Source organism: Kogia breviceps, chromosome 4 (genome assembly GCF_026419965.1).
Source record: "Kogia breviceps isolate mKogBre1 chromosome 4, mKogBre1 haplotype 1, whole genome shotgun sequence".
Taxonomy (NCBI): Eukaryota; Metazoa; Chordata; class Mammalia; order Artiodactyla; family Physeteridae; genus Kogia; species Kogia breviceps.
This window is the reverse complement of record NC_081313.1, coordinates 15,304,050-15,330,692: the sequence shown is the minus strand read 5'-3', so window position 1 is coordinate 15,330,692 and position 26,643 is coordinate 15,304,050.

The following is a 26,643-nucleotide window of genomic DNA, read 5'->3' as shown; positions in this document are numbered from 1 at the left end:
TCAGTAAATAAATGAGCAAATATAATATTGAAAAACATCATACAAAGACATATCAAGTTTAAAATTTTAGCCATCAATATTCACATGTAATATTTTGGTGATACACTTATGAAAGCAAAACATATATAAGCAGATTTGAATATAAGTACCTAAAATGTATGCAATGTTTTTCAATAACCATTCTGTTGCATTGAAAACTGCTATGGAGAAACACTTTCCTTCCTTCTAGGACAATTTATTGTATATTTAAAATTCTTTCGTTATTGTTTGTCTGTCTGTGGGTTATACTGTTGAAGATAATTTGAGTTATCTTGCTATAAAAATAACTTCTTAATTATGTCATCTTCCATTTACTGCCTTTATTATGGTAATCTGTAAACGTGCAGTGCCAAAATGTCTGATTACAATATATTTCTAAAGAAGTGTTTTACTTTGTTATAAAGCAGAAACTAACACACCATTGTAAAGCAATTATACTCCAATAAAGATGTTTAAAAAAATAAAAAAGTGTTTTAAAAAAACAATTTGGTAATATGTAATTTCTTCACTAGATACTGATAAAACTACAAAGAGATTATGAAATGGAATATATCTACTTATGACAATTTTTATTTATGCTAAAAATTAAAAAGCTTAGTAGACCTTGGTGCTAGATGCCTTTATTGGTCCCTCAGATGCAATGTCTATCCTTCTTTATCTTGAGTTTTATGAATGGACTACATTAATAGATTTCTTCCCTTTCTTTTAAAGATACTGCATCATCACTTGTTGATCTCCAAAAACTATTTATGCACCTGTAAACAGTCAATTTATTAACTCACAACAAATTATCCAGTCTGTGTGTTCACACTTCCTGGTAGAAAGCTGAATGATAATATATCTTTCAATTTCACACACAGAAGCTAAAATTGCCTCACTATAAAAATGGTCTTACAAAATTAAACATACTTTACCATGTGATCCAGTAATTGTTCTCCTTGATATTTACCCTAAGAATCTGAAAACTTATGTCCACACAAAAAACTTGTAAATGGATATTTATAGCAGCTTTACTCATAACAGCCAAAACTTAGAAGCAACCAAGATGTCCTTCAGTAGTTGAATGAATAAATAAACTGTGGTCCATCTGGAAAGTGGAATATTATTCAGCATAAGGAAGAAATGAGCTACCAAGCCATGAAAGGACCCAGAGGAGGCTTAAATGCATATGACTAAGTGAAAGAAGCCAATCTGAAAAAGCTATGTATTGTATAATTCCAACTATATGACATTTTGGAAAAGGGAAAATTATGGAGCCATTAAAAAGATCTATGGTTGTCAGGGGTTAGGGGAAAGCATGAATAGGCACAGCATAGAGGATTTTTAGGGCAATGAAAATACTCTGTATGATACTATAATGATGAATACATGTCACTATATATTTGTCCAAATTCATAGAATGTACACCACCAAGCATGAACCCTAAGGTATACTATGGACTTTAGGTGATTATGATGTGTCAATGCAGGTTCATCAAATGTAACAAATGTACTACTCTGATAGGGTATCTTGAGAATGGGGCAAAGGGTATATGGGAAACCTTTGTACTTTCCTCTCAATTTTGCTGTGAATCTAAAACTGCTCTATAAACTATCTTTTTTAAAAAGGCGGTTTTGATGCAAGAACAGAAAAACAAGCCAACAATACTGTGTTGTATGTTTGAAAGTTGCTGAGAGAGTAGATCTTGAAAGTTCTCATCACAAGAAAAAAACTGTCACTATGTGTAGTGATGGATATAACTAAATTCGCTGCGGTAATCATTTTGCAATATATGCATATATCAAATCATTATATCATACACCTAAAACTAACACTTTATGTCAATTATACCTCAATAAAAAATTAAAACACTCAAAAACAATGGTCTGATGAAGAACAGATGACTTTCATGACTTTATCCTACATTTAAATAACTAATTCAAATTATACTAGTAGAATTTTTATGAAATATTCAGCATGTGCTCTTCTATGACTTTCCAACATTTCAAGATATTAATGCGTATATGTAATATTTGACCTCCCTTCACAGATTAAACAAAGATAATTAATTTCCATTGTAATCAATATATTTTTGTTGACAAGAATAGAGTTGCCTTTAGGTATACAAGTTTTAAAGAGGAAATTAAAAGGGAAATTAGAAAATATATTGAAACAAATGAAACTGAAAATACAGCTTACCAAAACTTATGGGAAATAGCAATATTTTTACAAAAGTGGTACTAAGAGGAAGGATTATAGTGATAGTGCATTTAAAAAGATCACAGATAACCTCATTTTACACCTCTAGGAACTAAAAACAGTAGAACAAACAAATTTCTATGTTAGCAGAAGAAAGGAAACACTAAAGATTAGAGCAGAACTTTTTAAAAAAGAAAAGAGGAAAAAATACAAAAGATCCTCCATTGATAATCAGAGTAGGTGTTTTGAAAAGATCAATGAAATTGACAAATCTTTAGCTAGACTAAGAAAAAAAGAGCAAAGACTCAATGACTAAATAAATAGAACCAATAATAAAAGAGTAGATATTGCAACTGATGCCACAGAAATAAATAGGATTGTAAGAGGCTGCTATGAAAAATTATATGCTAACAAATTGAACAATTAGAAAAAAATAGATAAATTCCTAGAAACATACCACTTACCATGACTGAATCATGATGAAAGAGGAAACTGAATGGTACAATACCAAGTAATGACATGAAATTGTAATCATAAACCTCCCAATAAAAGAAATGCCTCAGAGCAGACCTATCAAATGGGCTTAATACACAAAACATACAAAAAACTCCTACAGCTCAATAGCCAGACAAACAAACCAAAATAATCTCAAATAACCCATATAAAATTCAAAAATTATTTTCCTCTAAAATCTTTCCTTCAGATGCATTTGGAGAAATGTAGAAAGATATCTACAGCCTACTTAATATACATATATGCATACAGACATACAAATATATATACCTTGTAGACCTTGTCTAAAATTCTGACTAATAGTTGAGACTAGATTCATGATTCACTAGACTGACCAGACTAGCCTTCTTCCTTTCACTGAAACATACCAAGCCCAGTGCTTTATCAGGATTATACTTTTTCTGTTCCCTCCACCTAGAAGCTTTTTTCCACCTAATTTTGAGTAGTTTTCCCTCATTTTCAGATCTCTTTTCAAATAGCACTTTCTCAGTGAGACTTTCTGTAACTTACTCCACCCAAAAATATTTCTCACTCACTATCTTTCCATCACAACACTTAACATTGTCTAAAAGTATTTATTTGTTCACTTGTTTATTGTCTGTTCCTTCTATTTTCTGTAAGCTTTACCCAGAAATCAATAGTATTGTTGTCAATGTGATATATCCTAAGCACAAAATAAAACTGCAAATAAATCTTAAACTGTTTATTAAGTATTTACATTGTTTGTATAAATTATATTATTGTTACTTTGAAAGTATTAGATATTTTTGTAGGATTAAACAAAGTATTATGCTAAAAAGCAAGAAATTTCAATTTAAAAATAGGGACAAATATAAAATTAAGAAAGTTATGTAAAAACCTGTAATCATATTTGAATTGAAAACAGCAGTATGAATTTATAATCCATGTTTAATTTTCAAAATGAATATGCATTTTTCCTAGCTTGATCAAGTCTATTAACCTAGAAAGATTGATTAACCATTAGCAGTAAATAACACTAGCCCATAGAATGTGGTCTTTGTATGCCATTTTCAAAAAAAGGAACCAGGGTTTTTTTAGAAAGGGCTGATTCCAGGTTGAGGGCAGGAAATGTAAAAGATGATTCTGTAATATTTTTTACACTAGAAAGCAAGAAAGTTCTCAAACAACATGAGTTCATGTCAAAAATACACAAGAGTCAACTTGAAGGAAACCCCAGTGGACCAAAATGGGACTGTACAAGAATCAACAATAATAATGTCTGGGACAGACTGAAACATAAAATACTATATAATCTAGGGGTTCAAAAAGACACTAAAACTAAAACAAACAAAAATGTAAAGCAAAAACCTAACCACTGCAACAAAAATCATATTATTTAATTCTGGAGGTTACCAGTAACAACCTGTTTTATAAAGAGAACACAGCCAGCTTCTACACTCCTTTTCCCTTAAGAACGATAACTCACAGAAACTAAATAGTTCATGAGGAAAAATGTTTGTTTGTAAAGTTCTAATAAATGAAACATGATCAAAGTAGAATATCACCATTTTGCAATTCCTAATGAAACACTGGGTTTAGGTAATGACCATAAATGTCTGCTAAAACCATTAGATGAAAAACTGATGGAGGACTGTTTAGTAAGATGGACCAGGTGGACAACAACTGAGCTTAATGATGGAGTTTCATTCACATCACAGAGAAAAGATCATCAAACTTTATGTCTCAATGTAATGTGAAAGCAAGTAAGCAACGCTATCTGTATAATATTCTGGGCAAATATTGAAAAGTGTTAAAAACATTATGTGAATTAATCAGCAAAAATCAGAATATGGAAATATCTACAGAACTGACCCCCATCTTTAACAAATAAATGGGGGAAGGATGGCATTTAAGTAACATATCAGTCAAAATCAAAAACAATGTATGGACTCTGCTAGTCTCCAGATTTTTATTTAAAACTATTTTATAAAAGACTGTCACAAGACATATTTTTACATCAACTTAACATTAGATAATATTAAGAAATTATTGTTAAATTTAAGGTATGACAGTAGCATATGTTATAAAGATTTAGCTTTTTGAGTTGTTATATTGGTGTATGCACACATAAAATCCTGTGAATCTGAAGTTTGCTTAAAAATAATCCAGAATGTTGGAGAAGGTATAACTGAAACATGATTGGTTATGTATTGGTAGTTACTAAAACTGGATAATGGTTGAGATTTCTGTGTCTCTTTGGTAATATCCATAATAAATAAATATAATCGAGATATAAAAAAATGAAAAGGTAAAAACCAGAAAGGATGTGAGTGAGAGATAGAACGTATGTGTTTAGGAGTCCTCTGGAGATGTGAATATTAACAATCTGTTCTATCATGGGGTTCATGATTTTGCCAACAATCTAAAAAGACAAAGAAATTCAATTTATCATGACTAATATGAGTTTGGAATCTCTTTCATCCGGTAGAGTTTACTTACAATGATATGCTTCCATTATCTCTCCACTTCAAAGATGAGAACTAATTTCTCTGTGAGTAGAACTGTTTAGATGAAGGAAATATTAATCCTAAAATGACCAAAATATTTTATTTATCTGTGAAAGAGAAATGATGAAGTTATAAAAATCTAACATTGAATTATACACTAAAAGTTTTCAAAAGTATTAAAAATATAAAGAGAAATTTACAAAGTTGAGGCTGAATTTATTCCAAAGAGATTAAAGAGCTAAGAATATGTAAGAAATTAACCTAAGATTATATCCCTATATCTCTCTATCTTTCTATCTATCATCTTGGTATAATAAGCTATGATAAGTAAAACACAGAGTACCCTCTAAACCTTAGAATGCCCCACAGTGAAATATACCAAAGACATGGACAAGATTTAAGCGGGTTTATGGCTAGTGAACCTTGGTAAAAAGGTCTAAAGAACAGGCTCTGGATAAATAATGGAAAGGAAAGAAATGCAAAAAATAAAAATAAAGGCACAGTAGAAAAACAGAGTCACAAACTGACACAGAGACCTTCTAAAGTAGCAGTAATTTTAAAGTTTATAGGCATCTGAAAGAATTATGAGAATATTTGCTAAAAAGGAAGAAATGAAAGAGATCATTACAAATTTTATAATAAAGTGCTGGTTAACCCTTATTTGTAGTTTGATTGTGGGAAGAGACTATGGATATGTATACTTGTGAAATAATAAATTCTTTGAATCAGTTGTGGGGTACCACAATTCTTCAATGATCTATTAAAATATATGTAATTATATATATGCATATATCTACTCATAGTCTTCCATTTTATAAATCATTATATTTTCAGGCATGCTGCCCAATGATTAACTCCATAATAGTTCAACATGGTGATTTAATCTTGATTACATACATTACCATTGAGACTTCATTCTAAGAAAATATCACGGTTAATTTGTGAAAAGTATATTGCTTTAAATGCTTTTACCTCATAACTTTTATAGCACTATTTTATATCAATCATAACAGTACATCATTATGAACTTTGTAATACTAATGCTTCCTTATGATACTTTATATGTTCATGTCCAATTAGCAAACATTTTACCAAGGGCAGATATAGAACTTCAGCTTGAAACAGTATAATATATCCTAACAACTTGGAATCTGATTCTTTTTTTTTTTTTTTTTTTTTTTTTTTTTTTTTTTTTTTTTTGTGGTATGCGGGCCTCTCACTGCTGTGGCCTCTCCCGTTGCGGAGCACAGGCTCCGGACGCGCAGGCCTAGCGGCCATGGCTCACGGGCTTAGTTGCTCCGCCGCATGTGGGATCTTCCCGGACCAGGGCACGAACCCGTGACCCCTGCATCGGCAGGCGGATTCTCAACCACTGCGCCACCAGGGAAGCCCTGGAATCTGATTCTTATAAATTTATTTTAACCACCACTCTGTCACCTTTCAAATTTACACATTCTCCTCCTTACCAAGGATATCACTCAACCTTCAAGCTTTATTCTACTTCATATAGTATTCTCTGTGCTTTCATCTTGTTTTAGACGTGCTCCTGCAACAATGATAAGGCAAACTCAAGCTATTAGGAAATCAATGTGAGAATGATGATAGTGGCATGATTCCAATGTGTTGATTAAACATCTTATTTCTTTCAAGTTGATGCAGTATGTCAAATTATATGAATTAACATTTCATCACTAGTGTTTTATTATAATATAGTAACAATTTATCAGTATTAATAGAAATGACATTTACTATAAGATTGTAGTTTCTCATTCCCATCAAAGAAATTTCTTGCTCAGTTTTTTTTTTTTTTTTTTTTTTTTTTTTTTTTTAGCGGTACGCGGGCCTTGCACTGCTGTCGCCTCTCGCGTTGCGGAGCACAGGCTCCGGACGCGCAGGCTCAGCGGCCATGGCTCACGGGCCCAGCCGCTCCGTGGCATGTGGGATCTTCCCAGACCGGGGCACGAACCCGCGTCCCCTGCTTCGACAAGCGGACTCCCAACCACTGCGCCACCAGGGAAGCCCGTCTTGTTCAGTTTTTTAATAAGGTACTTGAAGCTCAGATATTGTCCTTATGACCACTTTTAAGAGGGATAGAACATTAACTTGAATGAGCATCTTCTACTAATATTTATATTCCCTAAGAGAAGAAAGTATTCTGTCTTCTTCTCTGAGGGATGAAAACAAGTGAATGAAAGCCTATTGAAATTCACTAACCTGAATTCCAAATACCTTGTAATTCTTAGTATGCAATGATTTTCCAGTAAGCAATACTGCTTCCCTAATTAGCCCTTGAAATTTGACCAAATATATACATATTAGTCATCTCTAGACAATATGATTTCATGAACATAGGATACTGTGGCAGAATGAATTCTAAGATATTATCATAAGTTATTTTGATAACTTATGGAAGAATGGATTCTAAGATGTTATCATAAGTTATTTTGCATATACGTATTAGGATTTAGGAAGGTGATTTGGAAGAAATAGAGAATGTAAAGTGAATTGAATTTTCAAGAAAAAATAAAAAGAAAATCAAAACTGCACAGAAAGTTCCAGCATTATGATATGGTTTCATGTATATAAAGTTTTAGTCACATAGATGTCTATGAACATGTATAAATAAATGAGAAAGAAAACATGCTGTCATATTCCAAGTAGAGCCTAATCAGGAAAATAGAGAGAACAATAGTATTTCACAGGAAAAATTTAATATGGGGAATTGCTCAACAGAAATTGAAGGGCTAAATAACACAAAAGGAACATTGAGATCATCCAGAGAAAGTAACTGCAGGAAGCAACCACCACTACTAATGCTGGAGGATAAAATGGTACTTAAAGTATCCTAGAAACGTCAACGAGGGTGCTCCAAAGGCCTGGCACTCTGACCTCTGAGTAGGGCATGTGATTAGGTTAGTGCTGTTACCCCTGAAAGGGTGCAAGAAACTGTACGTGGGAATGTGGAAAGAGGCCAGTAACAGCACCATGTTTCTACAGTTGTGAGCAAGCTCCCATCCCAAACCTCTACAATACAAAATCATTAACTCACACATTATCCCACTTTCTAACAGCAACCTTGCTCCTCCGTCAAGGTTGCTTTTATAATCATCCACATTTCACCCAGTGTTTGATCTCCTCAGGACCACCCGATTAACCAATCTTCCCTCTCATAATAATAAAAATAAAAATAATACAAATTTAAAAAGCCATAAAACATATACTAAATACTTAGTATCTGCCAACTACTGTTCAACATGTTTCACAGGTAATAATCCATTTAGTTTTCAGAACATAATATAAGTTATATACTTACTGACCCCATTTTACACATGAACAACTGAGACAGAAAGTGTAAAAGTTTCCACAGCAATTATGTATCTCCAAAGCTGAGATTTCCACCTAGGGAATCTTTTGAATCACCACTTTTAAGCCCTATGCTTACCTTTCTTTACTTCTATTCATGTCCATTTTGTATAGACTAGTGGCCATCATTTTAATGAAATCTTTGTCTATACCAAGTTAGGCTTGACTTAACTACTTCTAACTTGTTTTCCTATATACATTCTTGGTCATAAAATTTATATTTCATGTAAAACCTGGAATGAGACCTCAGATATGTATACCACAGATCAGTCTTCTGCTTAAAACTCTCCAAAGACCTTCCATTTCCTTCCAATTAAAATCCAAAAGTTTTTTTAATTTCTTAGTAGAGTCTAAAAGATCCGCTTCTCAATTAATCATTTTAATTAATCTCTTCTTCCCCTCTCTGAGTTTTTCCTTTAAGCCATACTAGTTCCCTTGCTTCTCTTGCACACATCACATGTCTAACACCAAAACCTTTCCACTAGCTTCCTCATCTTCCTCCTCCTTCATGTACATCATTGTTACCATGCTTAATTCCATTTTCTGCTTAAACATCACCTGAACACTCTATAAAATAGATAGGATTTGAACCAATGAAAGTTGGCTTCAGTCTTAACCTTTAATCACCTTTCCATATACATATCTCTTCATGCCCATAGGGGGATTTTGATGATCTCTTGCCTGACAACCTCTACTAACCTATCCCTTATAATTTTCTGTTTAATTAACTTTGGCCTATGAAATTGAGCCTTATTGTCCTTCATCAAACATGCCAAACATGTACTTGCCTTTCCCTTCCAGGTAAGTTCTTTCCCAGGTGTTTTCATAGCTTATTCACACAATTGTCACCTTTTCAGAGAAGGAGTTTTTCCATCTAGCTTAAAGGAACATACCTTTCAATCTCTACTCCTTCGCCTTGCTTTAGTTTTCATTGTACTACTGATCAACATGCAGTATTAAAATTAAAAGTCTTTACAGCTATAGTACATGTTTCTGTAATATAATTAGTTCATATAAGATAGGAAGAACGGGAAATGTATGACTCACAGAAGTAGCCCTACAAAATTCATGCATTTCAGCCCAGGGATTTTAGGTTTGCAGAAATAGCTAAGGAACTGGTTCTGAACCTAATAGTTATAACCAGCAGTTAGAATTGACTCTCTGTGTCAAATATCTGGGTAAATCTCTTTAATTTACGTCAAATCTCTTATGTCTGACTTAACATATGATAGCTAGAGTTTCATGTCTACTTGTGTTCTAATACATTGCATATCTTATTTAATTTGTAGTACATGAAGACAATCCAACCTCACACAGATATGCAGCTGGAAAATGTAGGAGCATTTTAAAAACCTTATAATTATGGAGAATTATTGACACTATACCCAAATTCAGCAAGTGTTAATTTATTAAAGTTTAGTTTTAATGTGGGATCTGAAAACATGTCAACAGACTTCCCAGGTTATAATTCTAAAAACATTATTCTGTCTTACATTTTTAATGGATCTTTAAATCATATATGGGTCATTTTAAAAGTAATGATTCAGTGAATTCTACAGATCTTCCAAATGTTGATTTATTTTGTTAAATAATATTTTTTAAAAAGTCAAATCCTTCTTCTCTCTGCTGATTTAATCAGAAAATTCTTTGTATTGGTAATTGTCAAACACATGGTGGCAAATAAGGATTTGCAAAATTTATTTTTAATTGAAAGCTCAAATTTTATCATTGACAACAAGTATTGTCTTGTTGTTTGTCTGCAATTGACATGCTCACTTGGTTTATTTTCGAGAACCTGTAACCAAATACAAAATCTGAATAAACATAGTTTGTCTGGCAGTCATTCTTTCAAATAAACAAGGGTTTCATTAAAAAAAAAAAAAAAAAAAGCAGCTATTTCAGTTTGCAGTTCAAACAATCACAGAAGTGTATTTTTCTTGAGAGAATTGTACTTTGGTATGCAGTGGAAATGCTTAATAAGTGCATTCCATTTTATCACTCAATACATTAAAAGTATGCCTACCCAAGAGTTGAGGGGGATTTTCCTGCTACATAAAAGAATCCCCAGTTGAAACCAGCTACACCACTGTTGCTGCTGCATTCTCTCCTTCCCTTTCTTCTTCTGTGCAGGTGTGTCAAGGGAAGAATACAGTGACCACTAACTCATTATGGTGTCAGCAGTGTGATTCATGCTAAGGCACCAGTCATTTTACCCACAATTACTTTTGTATCGTTAGTGCAAATATCAATTCAGTAAAAAAAACAAAGGCAAAAAAAATGTTAGCATTATTTTAAAAATAATTTTAACACACAGTCTGCCTGATAAGTCTCAGAGTTTCACAAGGGTGTATTGACACCACATTATGAATTGTTACTCCTTAGAGTAGACAAGTGGGAAGCTCTACTCCCTTACACAGCTCTGTTTGCAACCACTCTGGACATACCTCAACTGAAGTTCCCCCAGAAATTCCCCATAACATTTTAGGTGTTTTTAATAACAATATTTAAATAAGTGTGTAGAATGGTAGTAATGAAATAATAAATCTGAAAAGTCTAAGGAAAACAACAAAAAACAGTGGTGATGTAGGACCTACTGAATGCATATCTGAGGCAATCGTTAAAGAGCAGCATAGCTCAGGTGGGGTATACCCTACCCAATACCCATGAGGACAAAGACAAGATCCACACTGATGGCACTCCTCTCTTGGTGGCCTGTCTCACAGACTGATGGTTAACTGTGGATATAATTTTACCTGAAGTCAGAAACAGTTTGCTTAGGGAGGTTTTTCTAAAACAGAAAACAAGGAAAATACATTGAAATAAGTATGTGACATTTTTCTCCCCCAATAAAAAACAAATTATTAGTCCATTACTGAAAATTAACTCTCATAAAGCCTTAGAATATTAGATGTCATTCTTTGTTATATAATGATTAAATTTATTGAAATGATAAAAACAAAAAATTCTGGTAATTAAAGGCTGAAAACTACTATTAAATATTTTTCATAAAAGTGGTGTCGACTATGAGCTTTCTTTTCAACTCAAATGTTTTTCTTTTGCTTGTACTTTTAAGACATTAATTAGTTTCCTATTAAATCAAAAGACCATGTTACAGATATAGAGAAGATTTGACAATAAAGAGCTTAACTTTAAATCAGATATATTTAAATAACTATACTGTTTTTATGTGTTGGTTTGCATTCAAAATAATATTGCCCTTTACCCATATTCAATAAAATATGATCTCCAGATAATTACTTTTCCCCTTTATTAAAAATAGGTTTTAATTGTGCAGGCAATACATATGTCATTGTCTTGAAATAAGCTTGCTATTCAAGATAAGGCAAACTTCCCCATTGACTGTGACCGTTCAAACTCATTATAGGAAACAATGATTATTTTAAAGCATGTATTTCCAGACAGTTTCTATGCTTCTATAAACATGCAAGTATATCCATAAAAAACATAAAATGGTACTTAGATTTTTTATTTTCATAAACATTTTTTTATTGAAATCTAGTTGATTTACAGTGCTGTACCAACCTCTGCTGTACAGCAAAGTGACTCTGTTATACACATATAGACATTCTTTTTTTTCTATTCTTTTCTATTATGGTTTATCACAGGATATTGTGCCGCCAGCCGCGGCGGGTCCTCAAAGTGCAGCAACAATCGACGAGAGGGGGTAGAGAACTGAAAGCACCAAGGTATGGGATCAGAAGGGCACAGACAACTGATGGTTGCAAGGCAAGTTTAATAATAAAGCATAGCGATAGATATACCCCTAAAGCAGGGAATTTGCTTAGTCACGCCTTATCGGCATCAGCTGGTTAATTGGCTTCTCGGCTTAGTCACGCCTTATCGGCATCAGCTGGTTGATTGGCTTCTCGGCTTCTCCCTCAAAGGCACCAATTTCCCCTCCAGGGTTGCTTTTCCTAGCTTTAGGGAACAACCAGGGACTCCCAGTAACTGAGCAGGTCCCTGGAGCGATTTGGCCAAAGGCCATCTCCTTTTTTACCCTCATACCATAAAGTCCAGGATGCAGACCAAGGAGAGTACAATCGGGCCCTGAGGCTTATGAGGGTCTTAATGGCGCCTTCCTCAGAGGGCAATGCTCGCCACATTTCCCCCTCTTTTATTTTTTAAAGCTTGATAATGCAATTTCAACCCATACACCTCCTGACGAAGAGCAGCGAGACGGCCAACAAAGCGTAATAAACAAGGTAAGGCAGTTAACATCAACAATACACATGACCCCACGGTAATCAATCCTGTGAGTCCATTTTGAAACCAAATGCATTGGGTTTAACCATTGAAGCTGATCCAAGAGTCCTTGAATTAATTGTTGGGGCCCGTCTTCTTGTAGATGAGCTTCTTGAATTGCTTGTTATTTCCGCATTAAGTTTTTGTATGTCCAAACTAATGTGTCCATCAGTCCATACACTTACAAAGTGCATTTTTACTTTGTTCCAATCCCAGTCAGTTTCATTATAAGCGTCTTGAGTCACACAAATCCAAGTATATTTAGCATGGCATATCAAACGCATTTTCAATTTTAAAGCCATAATTTGGTCTCCTAAACCTATGAGAGCATTTTTTAACTCATCAACCTCAGTTTTTAGTTGAGTATCAATATGACTTTGTCATGCTAATGCAATACTGGTATTTTTAGACAATTGATTAACATACTGTGCTTGTTGTACAGTTTTACTTAATGCTAAACTGGCGGTAGCGGCTGTGGCTGTTAAAGCGGCTAAGGCTAATATGCTACATATTAATATTCCAATGAATCGTTTAAGTCTTTTTAAAGCTTCAGATAATTCTAGCCAAGCTTGCATGCTAGTACTATGATACCATGGTTCAGAAATATTTACAGGCAGCATTACATAGGAAGGTTGTTTTAACATCATAACAGAAAAAGTTCCTTTCATAGGCAGAAGGCAAGTACTAAAAATACAATTCTGACAAGTTATATTATATCCTAAGGAACCAGAAGTAAACTCAATCTGTAAATCTCCTATTAGCAAGGCATATGAGGGTGTAACACAAGTAATAACCGGTTGATAAGAATAAGACAATGCAAACTTCCCAAAATCCCAATGCTTATAAAAACCAAACTATTATTAGTAACAGAAACTGAAGAAATTAAAATGGTACCATTATTATAATTTAAGGTGCACCAGATTTGAGAATTCAAAATCAGATTGGGGAAAATCAGAAGGAAAAAAGGAGGGAAACTTCAAACTTGTAACAGCTTTAACTACCCTTAAACTATGGCCCGCCAGTAAAGTCCCTTGTCCTCCTACATATACTTCAACACAAAGATAGTATCTTTGACTTTGCAGCTTCTATTAGAGCTCCACTTTCAGCTTTATGATTAGACCCATCTTTGTTGCTGTAATTACCAGTCTCATTCTTTCCATTTTTGTTATTGTTGCCCTGTGAAATCATTTTTTCTAGAACAGCAAGAAGATGTAAAGCTTTCTCAGCTTGGTAGGTTAATATATACAGGTCTACGAGCAAAAAACACACTGCTTGGGCAAATTTTTCTTCAAAAGGTTCTATGAACTGATAAAGTTTTTCACCAACGGATATGGCTTCTGTATACTGTCGGACATGATACAGGATGACTGCTCGATTGTAATACAACATACTGTTTTCAACATCATCTAATCCATCCATTTCTTCCTGATTCTTCAACTGGTTAAGTGTCTGTCTTAAACTATCTGTTGTTGTCTGGTTACTTTTGAAAAACTCAGCTACTGCCGTATTCAAAATTATTTTATAATCGTCTTTGTTTATATCTTGTAGGCAGGCAAGATGTTGCAGACAGACATCATAATTTCTAGCTGTGAAAGCCTGGAAAACACTGGTGGACAACTCCTTCTCTTGATCAGTAATCTCAGGTCAGTTCTTGGATACTTTTTGTCCTATATTTTTTTACTTCTGACTATTGCCCCGAGTTACTATCAACTTTACTATGTGGCCACACTTTCACTCGTAACTCCGGGGATTCACCTACCGAGATTCAGATGTCCCTCTCGTCCGGTCCCTGTTTTGGGCGCCACTTGCCGCCATCCGCGGCGGGTCCTCAAAGTGCAGCAACAATCGACGAGAGGGGGGTAGGGAACTGAAAGCACCAAGGTATGGGATCAGAAGGGCACAGACAACTGACGATTGCAAGGCAAGTTTAACAACAAAGCGTAGCCGTCTATACACCCCTAAAGCAGGGAATTTGCTTAGTCACGCCTTATCGGCATCAGCTGGTTAATTGGCTTCTCGGCTTAGTCACGCCTTATCGGCATCAGCTGGTTGATTGGCTTCTCGGCTTCTCCCTCAAAGGCACCAATTTCCCCTCCAGGGTTGCTTTTCCTAGCTTTAGGGAACAACCAGGGACTCCCAGTAACTGAGCAGGTCCCTGGAGCGATTTGGCCAAAGGCCATCTCCTTTTTTACCTTCATACCATAAAGTCCAGGATGCATACCAAGGAGAGTACAATCGGGCCCTGAGGCTTATGAGGGTCTTAATGGCGCCTTCCTCAGAGGGCAATGCTCGCCACATTTCCCCCTCTTTTATTTTTTAAAGCTTGATAATGCAATTTCAACCCATACACCTCCTGACAAAGAGCAGCGAGACGGCCAACAAAGCGTAATAAACAAGGTAAGGCAGTTAACATCAACAATACACATGACCCCACGGTAATCAATCCTGTGAGTCCATCTTGAAACCAATGCATTGGGTTTAACCATTGAAGCTGATCCAAGAGTCCTTGAATTAATTGTTGGGGCCCGTCTTCTTGTAGATGAGCTTCTTGAATTGCTTGTATTTCCGCATTAAGTTTTTGTATGTCCAAACTAATGTGTCCATCAGTCCGTACACTTAAAAGTGCATTTTTACTTTGTTCCAATCCCAGTCAGTTTCATTATAAGCGTGTTGAGTCACACAAATCCAAGTATATTTAGCATGGCAAATCAAACGCATTTTCAGTTTTAAAGCCATAATTTGGTCTCCTAAACCTATGAGAGCATTTTTTAACTCATCAACCTCAGTTTTTAGTTGAGTATCAATATGACTTTGTCATGCTAATGCAATACTGGTATTTTTAGACAATTGATTAACATAACGTGCTTGTTGTACAGTTTTACTTAATGCTAAACTGGCGGTAGCGGCTGTGGCTGTTAAAGCGGCTAAGGCTAATATGCTACATATTAATATTCCAATGAATCGTTTAGGTCTTTTTAAAGCTTCAGATAATTCTAGCCAAGCTTGCATGCTAGTACTATGATACCATGGTTCAGAAATATTTACAGGCAGCATTACATAGGAAGGTTGTTTTAACATCATAACAGAAAAAGTTCCTTTCATAGGCAGAAGGCAAGTACTAAAAATACAATTCTGACAAGTTATATTATATCCTAAGGAACCAGAAGTAAACTCAATCTGTAAATCTCCTATTAGCAAGGCATATGAGGGTGTAACACAAGTAATAACCAGTTGATAAGAATAAGACAATGCAAACTTCCCCAAATCCCAATGCTTAAAAAACCAAACTATTATTAGTAACAGAAACTGAAGAAATTAAAATGGTACCATTATTATAATTTAAGGTGCACCAGATTTGAGAATTCAAAATCAGATTGGGGAAAATCAGAAGGAAAAAAGGAGGGAAACTTCAAACTTGTAACAGCTTTAACTACCCTTAAACTATGGCCCGCCAGTAAAGTCCCTTGTCCTCCTACATATACTTCAACACAAAGATAGTATCTTTGACTTTGCAGCTTCTATTAGAGCTCCACTTTCAGCTTTATGATTAGACCCATCTTTGTTGCTGTAATTACCAGTCTAATTCTTTCCATTTTTGTTATTGTTGCCCTGTGAAATCATTTTTTCTAGAACAGCAAGAAGATGTAAAGCTTTCTCAGCTTGGTAGGTTAATATATACAGGTCTACGAGCAAAAAACACACTGCTTGGGCAAATTTTTCTTCAAAAGGTTCTATGAACTGATAAAGTTTTTCACCAACGGATATGGCTTCTGTATACTGTCGGACATGATACAGGATGACTGCTCGATTGTAATACAACATACTGTTTTCAACATCATCTAATCCATCCATTTCTTCCTGATTCTTCAACTGGTTAAGTGTCTGTCTTAAACTATCTGTTGTTGTCTGGTTACTTTTGAAAAACTCAGCTACTGCCGTATTCAAAATTATTTTATAATCGTCTTTGTTTATATCTTGTAGGCAGGCAAGATGTTGCAGACAGACATCATAATTTCTAGCTGTGAAAGCCTGGAAAACACTGGTGGACAACTCCTTCTCTTGATCAGTAATCTCAGGTCAGTTCTTGGATACTTTTTGTCCTATATTTTTTTACTTCTGACTATTGCCCCGAGTTACTATCAACTTTACTATGTGGCCACACTTTCACTCGTAACTCCGGGGATTCACCTACCGAGATTCAGATGTCCCTCTCGTCCGGTCCCTGTTTTGGGCGCCACTTGCCGCCATCCGCGGCGGGTCCTCAAAGTGCAGCAACAATCGACGAGAGGGGGGTAGGGAACTGAAAGCACCAAGGTATGGGATCAGAAGGGCACAGACAACTGACGATTGCAAGGCAAGTTTAACAACAAAGCGTAGCCGTCTATACACCCCTAAAGCAGGGAATTTGCTTAGTCACGCCTTATCGGCATCAGCTGGTTAATTGGCTTCTCGGCTTAGTCACGCCTTATCGGCATCAGCTGGTTGATTGGCTTCTCGGCTTCTCCCTCAAAGGCACCAATTTCCCCTCCAGGGTTGCTTTTCCTAGCTTTAGGGAACAACCAGGGACTCCCAGTAACTGAGCAGGTCCCTGGAGCGATTTGGCCAAAGGCCATCTCCTTTTTTACCTTCATACCATAAAGTCCAGGATGCATACCAAGGAGAGTACAATCGGGCCCTGAGGCTTATGAGGGTCTTAATGGCGCCTTCCTCAGAGGGCAATGCTCGCCACATTTCCCCCTCTTTTATTTTTTAAAGCTTGATAATGCAATTTCAACCCATACACCTCCTGACAAAGAGCAGCGAGACGGCCAACAAAGCGTAATAAACAAGGTAAGGCAGTTAACATCAACAATACACATGACCCCACGGTAATCAATCCTGTGAGTCCATCTTGAAACCAATGCATTGGGTTTAACCATTGAAGCTGATCCAAGAGTCCTTGAATTAATTGTTGGGGCCCGTCTTCTTGTAGATGAGCTTCTTGAATTGCTTGTATTTCCGCATTAAGTTTTTGTATGTCCAAACTAATGTGTCCATCAGTCCGTACACTTAAAAGTGCATTTTTACTTTGTTCCAATCCCAGTCAGTTTCATTATAAGCGTGTTGAGTCACACAAATCCAAGTATATTTAGCATGGCAAATCAAACGCATTTTCAGTTTTAAAGCCATAATTTGGTCTCCTAAACCTATGAGAGCATTTTTTAACTCATCAACCTCAGTTTTTAGTTGAGTATCAATATGACTTTGTCATGCTAATGCAATACTGGTATTTTTAGACAATTGATTAACATAACGTGCTTGTTGTACAGTTTTACTTAATGCTAAACTGGCGGTAGCGGCTGTGGCTGTTAAAGCGGCTAAGGCTAATATGCTACATATTAATATTCCAATGAATCGTTTAGGTCTTTTTAAAGCTTCAGATAATTCTAGCCAAGCTTGCATGCTAGTACTATGATACCATGGTTCAGAAATATTTACAGGCAGCATTACATAGGAAGGTTGTTTTAACATCATAACAGAAAAAGTTCCTTTCATAGGCAGAAGGCAAGTACTAAAAATACAATTCTGACAAGTTATATTATATCCTAAGGAACCAGAAGTAAACTCAATCTGTAAATCTCCTATTAGCAAGGCATATGAGGGTGTAACACAAGTAATAACCAGTTGATAAGAATAAGACAATGCAAACTTCCCCAAATCCCAATGCTTAAAAAACCAAACTATTATTAGTAACAGAAACTGAAGAAATTAAAATGGTACCATTATTATAATTTAAGGTGCACCAGATTTGAGAATTCAAAATCAGATTGGGGAAAATCAGAAGGAAAAAAGGAGGGAAACTTCAAACTTGTAACAGCTTTAACTACCCTTAAACTATGGCCCGCCAGTAAAGTCCCTTGTCCTCCTACATATACTTCAACACAAAGATAGTATCTTTGACTTTGCAGCTTCTATTAGAGCTCCACTTTCAGCTTTATGATTAGACCCATCTTTGTTGCTGTAATTACCAGTCTAATTCTTTCCATTTTTGTTATTGTTGCCCTGTGAAATCATTTTTTCTAGAACAGCAAGAAGATGTAAAGCTTTCTCAGCTTGGTAGGTTAATATATACAGGTCTACGAGCAAAAAACACACTGCTTGGGCAAATTTTTCTTCAAAAGGTTCTATGAACTGATAAAGTTTTTCACCAACGGATATGGCTTCTGTATACTGTCGGACATGATACAGGATGACTGCTTGATTGTAATACAACATACTATTTTCAAGATCATGTAGTCCATCCATTTCTTCAACAGCCGAGTGCACCTGATTCTTCAACTGGTTAAGTGTCTGTCTTAAACTATCTGTTGTTGTCTGGTTACTTTTGAAAAACTCAGCTACTGCCGTATTCAAAATTATATTATAATCGTCTTTGTTTATATCTTGTAGGCAGGCAAGATGTTGCAGACAGACATCATGATTTCCAGCTATGTAAGCCTGGAAAGCACTGGTGGACAACTCCTCTTGATCAGTGATCTCAGGTCAGTTCATGGATACTTTATGTCCCATATTTTTTTACTTCTGACTATTGCCCCGAGTTACTATCAACTTTACTATGTGTCCACACTTTCACTCGTAACTCCGCGGATTCACCTACCGAGATTCAGATGTCCCTCTCGTCCGGTCCCTGTTCGGGCGCCACTTGCCGCCATCCGCGGCGGGTCCTCAAAGTGCAGCAACAATCAACGAGAGGGGGGTAGGGAACTGAAAGCACCAAGGTATGGGATTAGAAGGGCACAGACAACTGATGGTTGCAAGGCAAGTTTAACAACAAAGCGTAGCCGTCTATACACCCCTAAAGCAGGGAATTTGCTTAGTCACGCCTTATCGGCATCAGCTGGTTGATTGGCTTCTCGGCTTCTCCCTCAAAGGCACCAATTTCCCCTCCAGGGTTGCTTTTCCTAGCTTTAGGGAACAACCAGGGACTCCCAGTAACTGAGCAGGTCCCTGGAGCGATTTGGCCAAAGGCCATCTCCTTTTTTACCTTCATACCATAAAGTCCAGGATGCATACCAAGGAGAGTACAATCGGGCCCTGAGGCTTATGAGGGTCTTAATGGTGCCTTCCTCAGAGGGCAATGCTCGCCACAATATTGAATATAGTTCCCTGTGATATTTTCATAAACATTTTGATATACATATTCTTTTTAAAGTTTTATCAATACTAAACAGTTTGTTTTACATTGACATTGATACACACACATAGTTATATATGAAAAGATTTGTATATATATTATATACATCATTTTAGTGTCTCTTTCATAACTGCATGATATTCCATAGTATGGTAGATAATTTAGTCTTTGCCTTATTTACAGTTTGCTTCATATGTACCACTATTACCATTAATACTACCATCACATGTTTTGTCTTTGGTCGTTTCTCTTGGGAAGATTCCATGAAGGAATATACTTTTAAAGCTTAAACAGACAATGCTTTTATTTCACATAGATATCATTTTTCTATATATTTAATAATATGTGACATTATCCTACATTTAAATCCATCATTTTCTTTATTATAAAACATGAGTAGTACTAAGACCATTCTAACATTTCAGTCTAAGTTACATGCTCAATGTCAAACAAGTGTTAAAATTACAAACCAGAATACAAGCCATGTTACTGACATAATATCCTACTATTAATATTTTTATTGCTTGTATATATGTATATGTATTTTTTTACAATTTCTTCATTGAAAGTATTTATTTACTGTGCCATCACCTCTTCTTGAATTACATGAAAATCTGAGTTGCTATCAAGAGAAATCCACTATGACTTGTAAATAGAGTATGTCAAATCTGTGCAGAGGATTATGGCCTCAGGAGAGAAAGGTTGCAAGAGTTTTACACTTTATTGTTTTTGTCAATGTATAATTTTATTGTTCTAGTTTTCAAAAACCCATATCATGTGCTTTATATATGTATCTATATATATATTTAAACATTAAATTTTACTTAGACCATATAGATTATTAAAATATGTTCATAGGCTGCATTTTTTAATTCACAATATTATACACGCAGAGATGGTTATGCATACTTTCACTATGAGCAAACTCTGAACCAAAACGTTTTACCTTTTCTCCCAAAAAGCATTCCGAAGTTTACAGGAGAATGGAGAACCAACTAGAAACGCCATTGTGGACAAAATTAGGAAATGTGCTATAAATTATGTATTATAATTGTAAAAAGCAATCGCATTTGCATAGGAATCATGTGAAAAAGGAGAGAAGCCTCAGGGAAATTTCAGTGTTGAGAGTCCAGTGTTAGAAAGTAATAGTAAAAGTTATTTTTGCTCTCAACCCCTGATTAAATTGGCAAAGAAAGAGAAGACAAGCATGTGTTGTTATTCACAGATAAAAGACACTTGAAAAGAGTTTTTTCTTTGAGTCAGCTGAGAAGAAGAAAATCTTCGTGTTGTGGAAACCAGATACATTGGAAAAATCCGTCTGGAATTTTGCCCTCTGTAGGAATACCTGGTAAATAACACATCTATGAAAACCTAAATTATTCAGTGAAAGTAACAAACCATACTACAAAATATCTCCGGTAAGGAGCAGCTGAAAAATTTGAAGAAGTACTTCATTGTGGGTGGGAGGAAAACGTAATTAAGCTCTTGGTGCAGGTCAAGCAAAAATGCAAGAATAAATCATACCAGATGTTTCATATATATATATATAAAGTAATATTGCTAAAACAAAATACCTGATGCTACTTGTCTTTAAATATGCTTTCTCCTGGGTCTTCTTACCTCAAATGCCATTAATATGGCATATTTGCTTAAAATATAACTCCTGGAGTTACTCTTGTGTCCTTCCTTCTTTTTCTTTAGCAAGTCTTGAGGATCCTAACTGTATAAATTATCTCAAATTCTCCAAATATGTAAGAATTCATAGTTCTTGCAAGTATTTGGAACATTGAGTGCTATGCTTAGAAGGTACGGTATTCTGAAACATGATTTGCACTACTGACTCATTTTCAGCACAAAGGAATTAATGGGGATACACTAGACAACAGAAAAGTCTTTTGTGGAAGACAGATTTTTCTGGTACCACTGAGGAAACAATGCTTAAGTGAATATGTATAACTGTACATTAATTTCAGGGGAGCATGCCATTGCCTTGTGCATTATTGGACCTGGCAATACACTATGGGAAACAATAAGGGGAAGGATGGGCTGCATTCTAATCCTGGAGAGCATTGTAGCTTATACTTTCCTGAGTTTGAAGGAAAATAATAATAATCCTTTAAATAAGGATATTTAAAATGTCTAATTTGTAAAAGATAGTTGATATATTCAGCACCAAAAAATTGATTACTTTTCTTGGGTACAAGTATTAAAGGAGTTTATTTTCTGTATACATGGATAGTATTAAACCATTCTGTCATTTAATCTGCTGTGTTAGGTTCATATGACACACACATACACATACATACACATATCTCAACATTTGAACGAATATAATCATTATACTTAATATTAAATGTCATTATATATTTGATGTACTCATTATTAACATGAAGTGTTTGAATTAAATGAGTGAAAAATAAAGAAAAATCCATAGTAAATTACCAGAAGTTTATTTTTAATAGTTGTAATATATCTTAACTCTTCTACAGCTAAAGAAAATATAGAAATTTGTATGAAATAAATAATTTTTGCCATGAAATCTTACTTATCTCAAGAATATATTGGATACAATGGAAAGGGGATAAAAATAGTTATTGGGAAATTAATTTCTGGTAGAGTGTTGATCAATTGTATGTTACATGAATCAGAATAAAACAGCAGCAATTTCAAGACTATGCTGTATAATCCAATACTCTCTAGAACATTCTAATTGAATTCAATACAAACAGAAGAATGATAAATAACCAGCATTTCTAGAAAAGTTTATGATCAGAAAAATAAAAGATAGTTTTGAAAATTCTTATCTTTCTTGCCTAAATCAGCAAACTGATTATTTTCCATTTACTGGATCTAAGTATCCTGTATTAGTCTGACTCTCAAAATTTTATTCTCTTCCTTGAATCACTTCAAAGAAGACTGATTATCTGGATATTCATCATAAGTATAGTTGCCAGATAAAATACAAGACATCCAGGTAAACTTGAAATTCAGATTAAAAACAAAAAAGGAACAATGTAAAAAGTATAAGTATTCCCAATATTGCACAGAATGTACTTATATTGACATATTATTTGTTGTTGGTCTGAAAAATAAGCGTAACTACGTGTCCCATATTGATATTTGCTAAATCTACAGTCCTAATCCTAAAAGAATGTTTAGAATTGATAGGTATTTGCAGGGACCTTTCTCTGAAGATATAATCTCTTCATCATGTCTGATTAGAATAGTCCATGCTTGCTTTAGTATAACTGTTAAGATTTTTTTCTTAAGATGCTGTCTCAGATTCATCCATTCAAGGTTGAACAAGTTAGGTTTTCTTCTGTTGTAACTTTATAAATGTGCTATGAGATATTTAAAATTCAGAAATAAGAAAGAGACTCTTCTCATGAGTATAAGTGTTTAGAGCTGTGAGATTACTAGGTTCTTCTACTTTGTCAGAAATATTGTCAAACAATCTGTTGTGAAATGGGGACTAAGAACAAATTACAATTTGAAAATAAATGGATGAAGCTGTCAGAGTTTTGGTGTTTCAGGCACAAAATATTAATCAAAATGAAGCTTAGTATTCTAACAGCACTGGGAAAAAGTAAGCTGAGAGGCAATCAAACTTTTGTGTCCTAATATATGTTTAAAATAGGTATCTAACATTGAATTCTCCCACAGGAGCTCTCTACTAGTTCATTGATTCATCTGTCTATTCATTAATGTTTCTGAAACAGCTACTGAGGCAGCTACTGTATTTCAGACACTAGGTTAATTAAAAAATAATGGACAGCATAGTCCTGGTCCTTATAGAGTTTATCATCAGAATTAGACGAGAGATTACTGAACAAGTAATTACAATAAATAGTGTAGAAACAACTTGACTTTTGTAAATAGATATTTTTTAAAACATAAAATTCTTCTATCACTTCTTATTGTTGTTGTTATTCCTTTTTTTATGATTTCTCTCCCTCCATCTGCCAATTGTCTTTGAAATTACATTACTAATATAGGACAACAACAAAAAGGAAAGACACCTTCCCTTTTTTTACTTAATTCACTACAAGATATGAAAGGAAATGTTTGTTCAGAGAAAGACAGACTTACTTTTTCTAAATTTCCCCTTTTGCTTACATATTAGAAGCCATGACTGACGGTGACCAAGAAGGCCTTCCTGTTCGCCTCAGTCAGACTAAACTATAGACGGGCTTCTTCCTGACCCTAGGCCTCTGACTTCCCTTCTCTTAGAGCATTTACTTCAGAAAACTTGTAACTATAAATTCTTTTTCTGCCCTTTGAGATGTAAATCTTGGTAAAAACCTTCTTGTCGGATTTCAGTCCAGGATCATCTCTCTCAAGGGAACTATCCCTTTGAAATGTAATCAAGAAGATGGTGCCCCTGTCTCTCAGGTTCTATGGGAAGGTAGGAGCCAACTTCTCTGGATATCTTTCTCCAAGTTGTAAAACTACCTCCTGTCAAGAAGAAAGTTTTCTTTTTCCTTTCTTTTTTGGAGGAGCTGGCAATTAGCATATTAGCAGACACAGATGGCCTTTGATCCTTCACCATCCCAACGTTTAAAAAACTCTCCAGCCCTTTGTTTCAGACTGAGCTCAGACTGAGTTCTGGCCTCTCAATCCTATTGCAACAGCCTCGAATAAAGTGTTCCTTGACTCTTTAACTTTGCTATTTTTGCTTTGATGGTGGATTCAGAAGAGTCACAGAATATGATGTAAACAAATATTCCACCAATAAGAAAGAAGACATGATATAAGGTCTTCTTTTCACTTTTCAGAAAGTGAAAAAGAAGAATGTCTTGTACCTGGAAAGAAAAACATTTAAAGTAGTTGAAAATAATTGGTGAAAATTTTTATTCAATTATATTGTTGTTAAAAAATAAAGAGAAAGTTATTGGTGTTCCACTTTCCACTTGGAACTCTGGTAGAAAGTTGTTTTTATTGAGTGTCTCTGTGTCACCATGGGGTGAAATGGCAATGTGCTGTATTCAGCGTACCTTTGACCTTTGAACTATATATGGGTCCACTTGTATGCAGATTTTTTTCATTAAGTGCATTTTGTAGTACTACCCTATCTGAGGTTGATTGAATCTGTGGATGCAGAAATACAGACATGATGGAACTAGGATTTGGAGGACTAATGTATACTGAGGACCAAGTGTAACATAAGCAGAATCTCAGTTGCACAGACAATTCCCCTAACCTCTTCACTCTTCAATGATTAACTTAATACACAGAGAGGGTGCATGAAACAGTTAACCCTCATGCATATTACTACCACCACAGAGGCAAACTTATCTGTTCTAACAGAAGAGATCTTTTAAAAGTCTTATTCTTCTCTCAAGAGATCCAAGTTGGTACTTGAGAACCAGCATGCCGGCTAGGGATTCAACAGTGAATGGTACAAGGGAATTTGCTGAGTGAGTAAAGTGTTATCAAGGCCTGATCTTTGGGGAGCAATAGTGACATAACCCTGATTTACCTTCCTGCTTTCTATAAACAGAAAATATAAAACAAATCACACTGACCCTAATGCTTTAGCAAAATGATACTGAAGCTCAGGAACTCCAATTGTTGGAGGAAGTGACATTGAATTGGAGTCCCAACTATTGGTGTTATGCAGGTAAAGGGGATGTCATAGCCATGTTTGCTTTTAACCGGCTAACCACATCTGCACTGTAGAGAATAGATAGGTGCATATCAAAGCAGAAGAAAGATTATTTAGGAAAGTCAGAAGTGAAGGGTCATACAGTAATGCATATTTGGAATAGTTTATGTGAAGAACGGGAGAAAAGACTGCTTAGGGAAAGTAGCAAGGCTATTAGAGCAAGATTGGTGGAGAAATCTGGTGAATACAAATGACATTCACAAGACTCAGTGGCTGATTTTACTGAGCTTATGAATGTAAGGTAAAACTCAAAAATAAGTTTCAGTATCCTGGCATGAGCAACCCACAAGGTAAAGTTCATGTTATTAATTGAAATAAGGAACACTGGAGATAGTTTTAATCATGTTCATATTGAAGAACCTGCAAGACATTTAAGTAGATGCTCATTAGGCATTTGGTTATATGAGTATGTATTTAAGAAGATATTTAATTGGAAATTAGATATTGGTACTGCTGAAGTCTGAAAAATCAATCAAATTACACAAAAGTAAATTTAAAATGAGACATAAATGAGGATAAAGAAAATATTAATGCTTAAGGACAGAAAATAGGAACATGTATATAAGATAATAAAGAAATGACAGAGATATAACAGGAAAAGCAATATAGTATCATGGAAGCCAAAGGGAGTGTTTCATGAAGAATAGAGTGGCCAAGGGTATCCATATTTTCAATAAATCAAGTAGGATAAAAATGATGAGTCAATTACCTTTAAATATGAAGAATTTAACTATGAAGAATTTATGTGAGGTGTCATTTAAAGGAGTTTTATTTCAATAGTGGGTAAGTCAGAGATTAATAAACTGCAGAGTGGATGTAGAAAGTGATGAAATAGTTTGTGGTAAACTCATTCAGAAAGAATAGCTTTGCAGCTTAGAAGCTGAAGTTACTAGATGCAATGGATAAGTATCAAATGAATTTAGAGGAGAATATCAGACACTTGAGCAAACTTTGAAAATGGAATGAATAACTACTTGGAG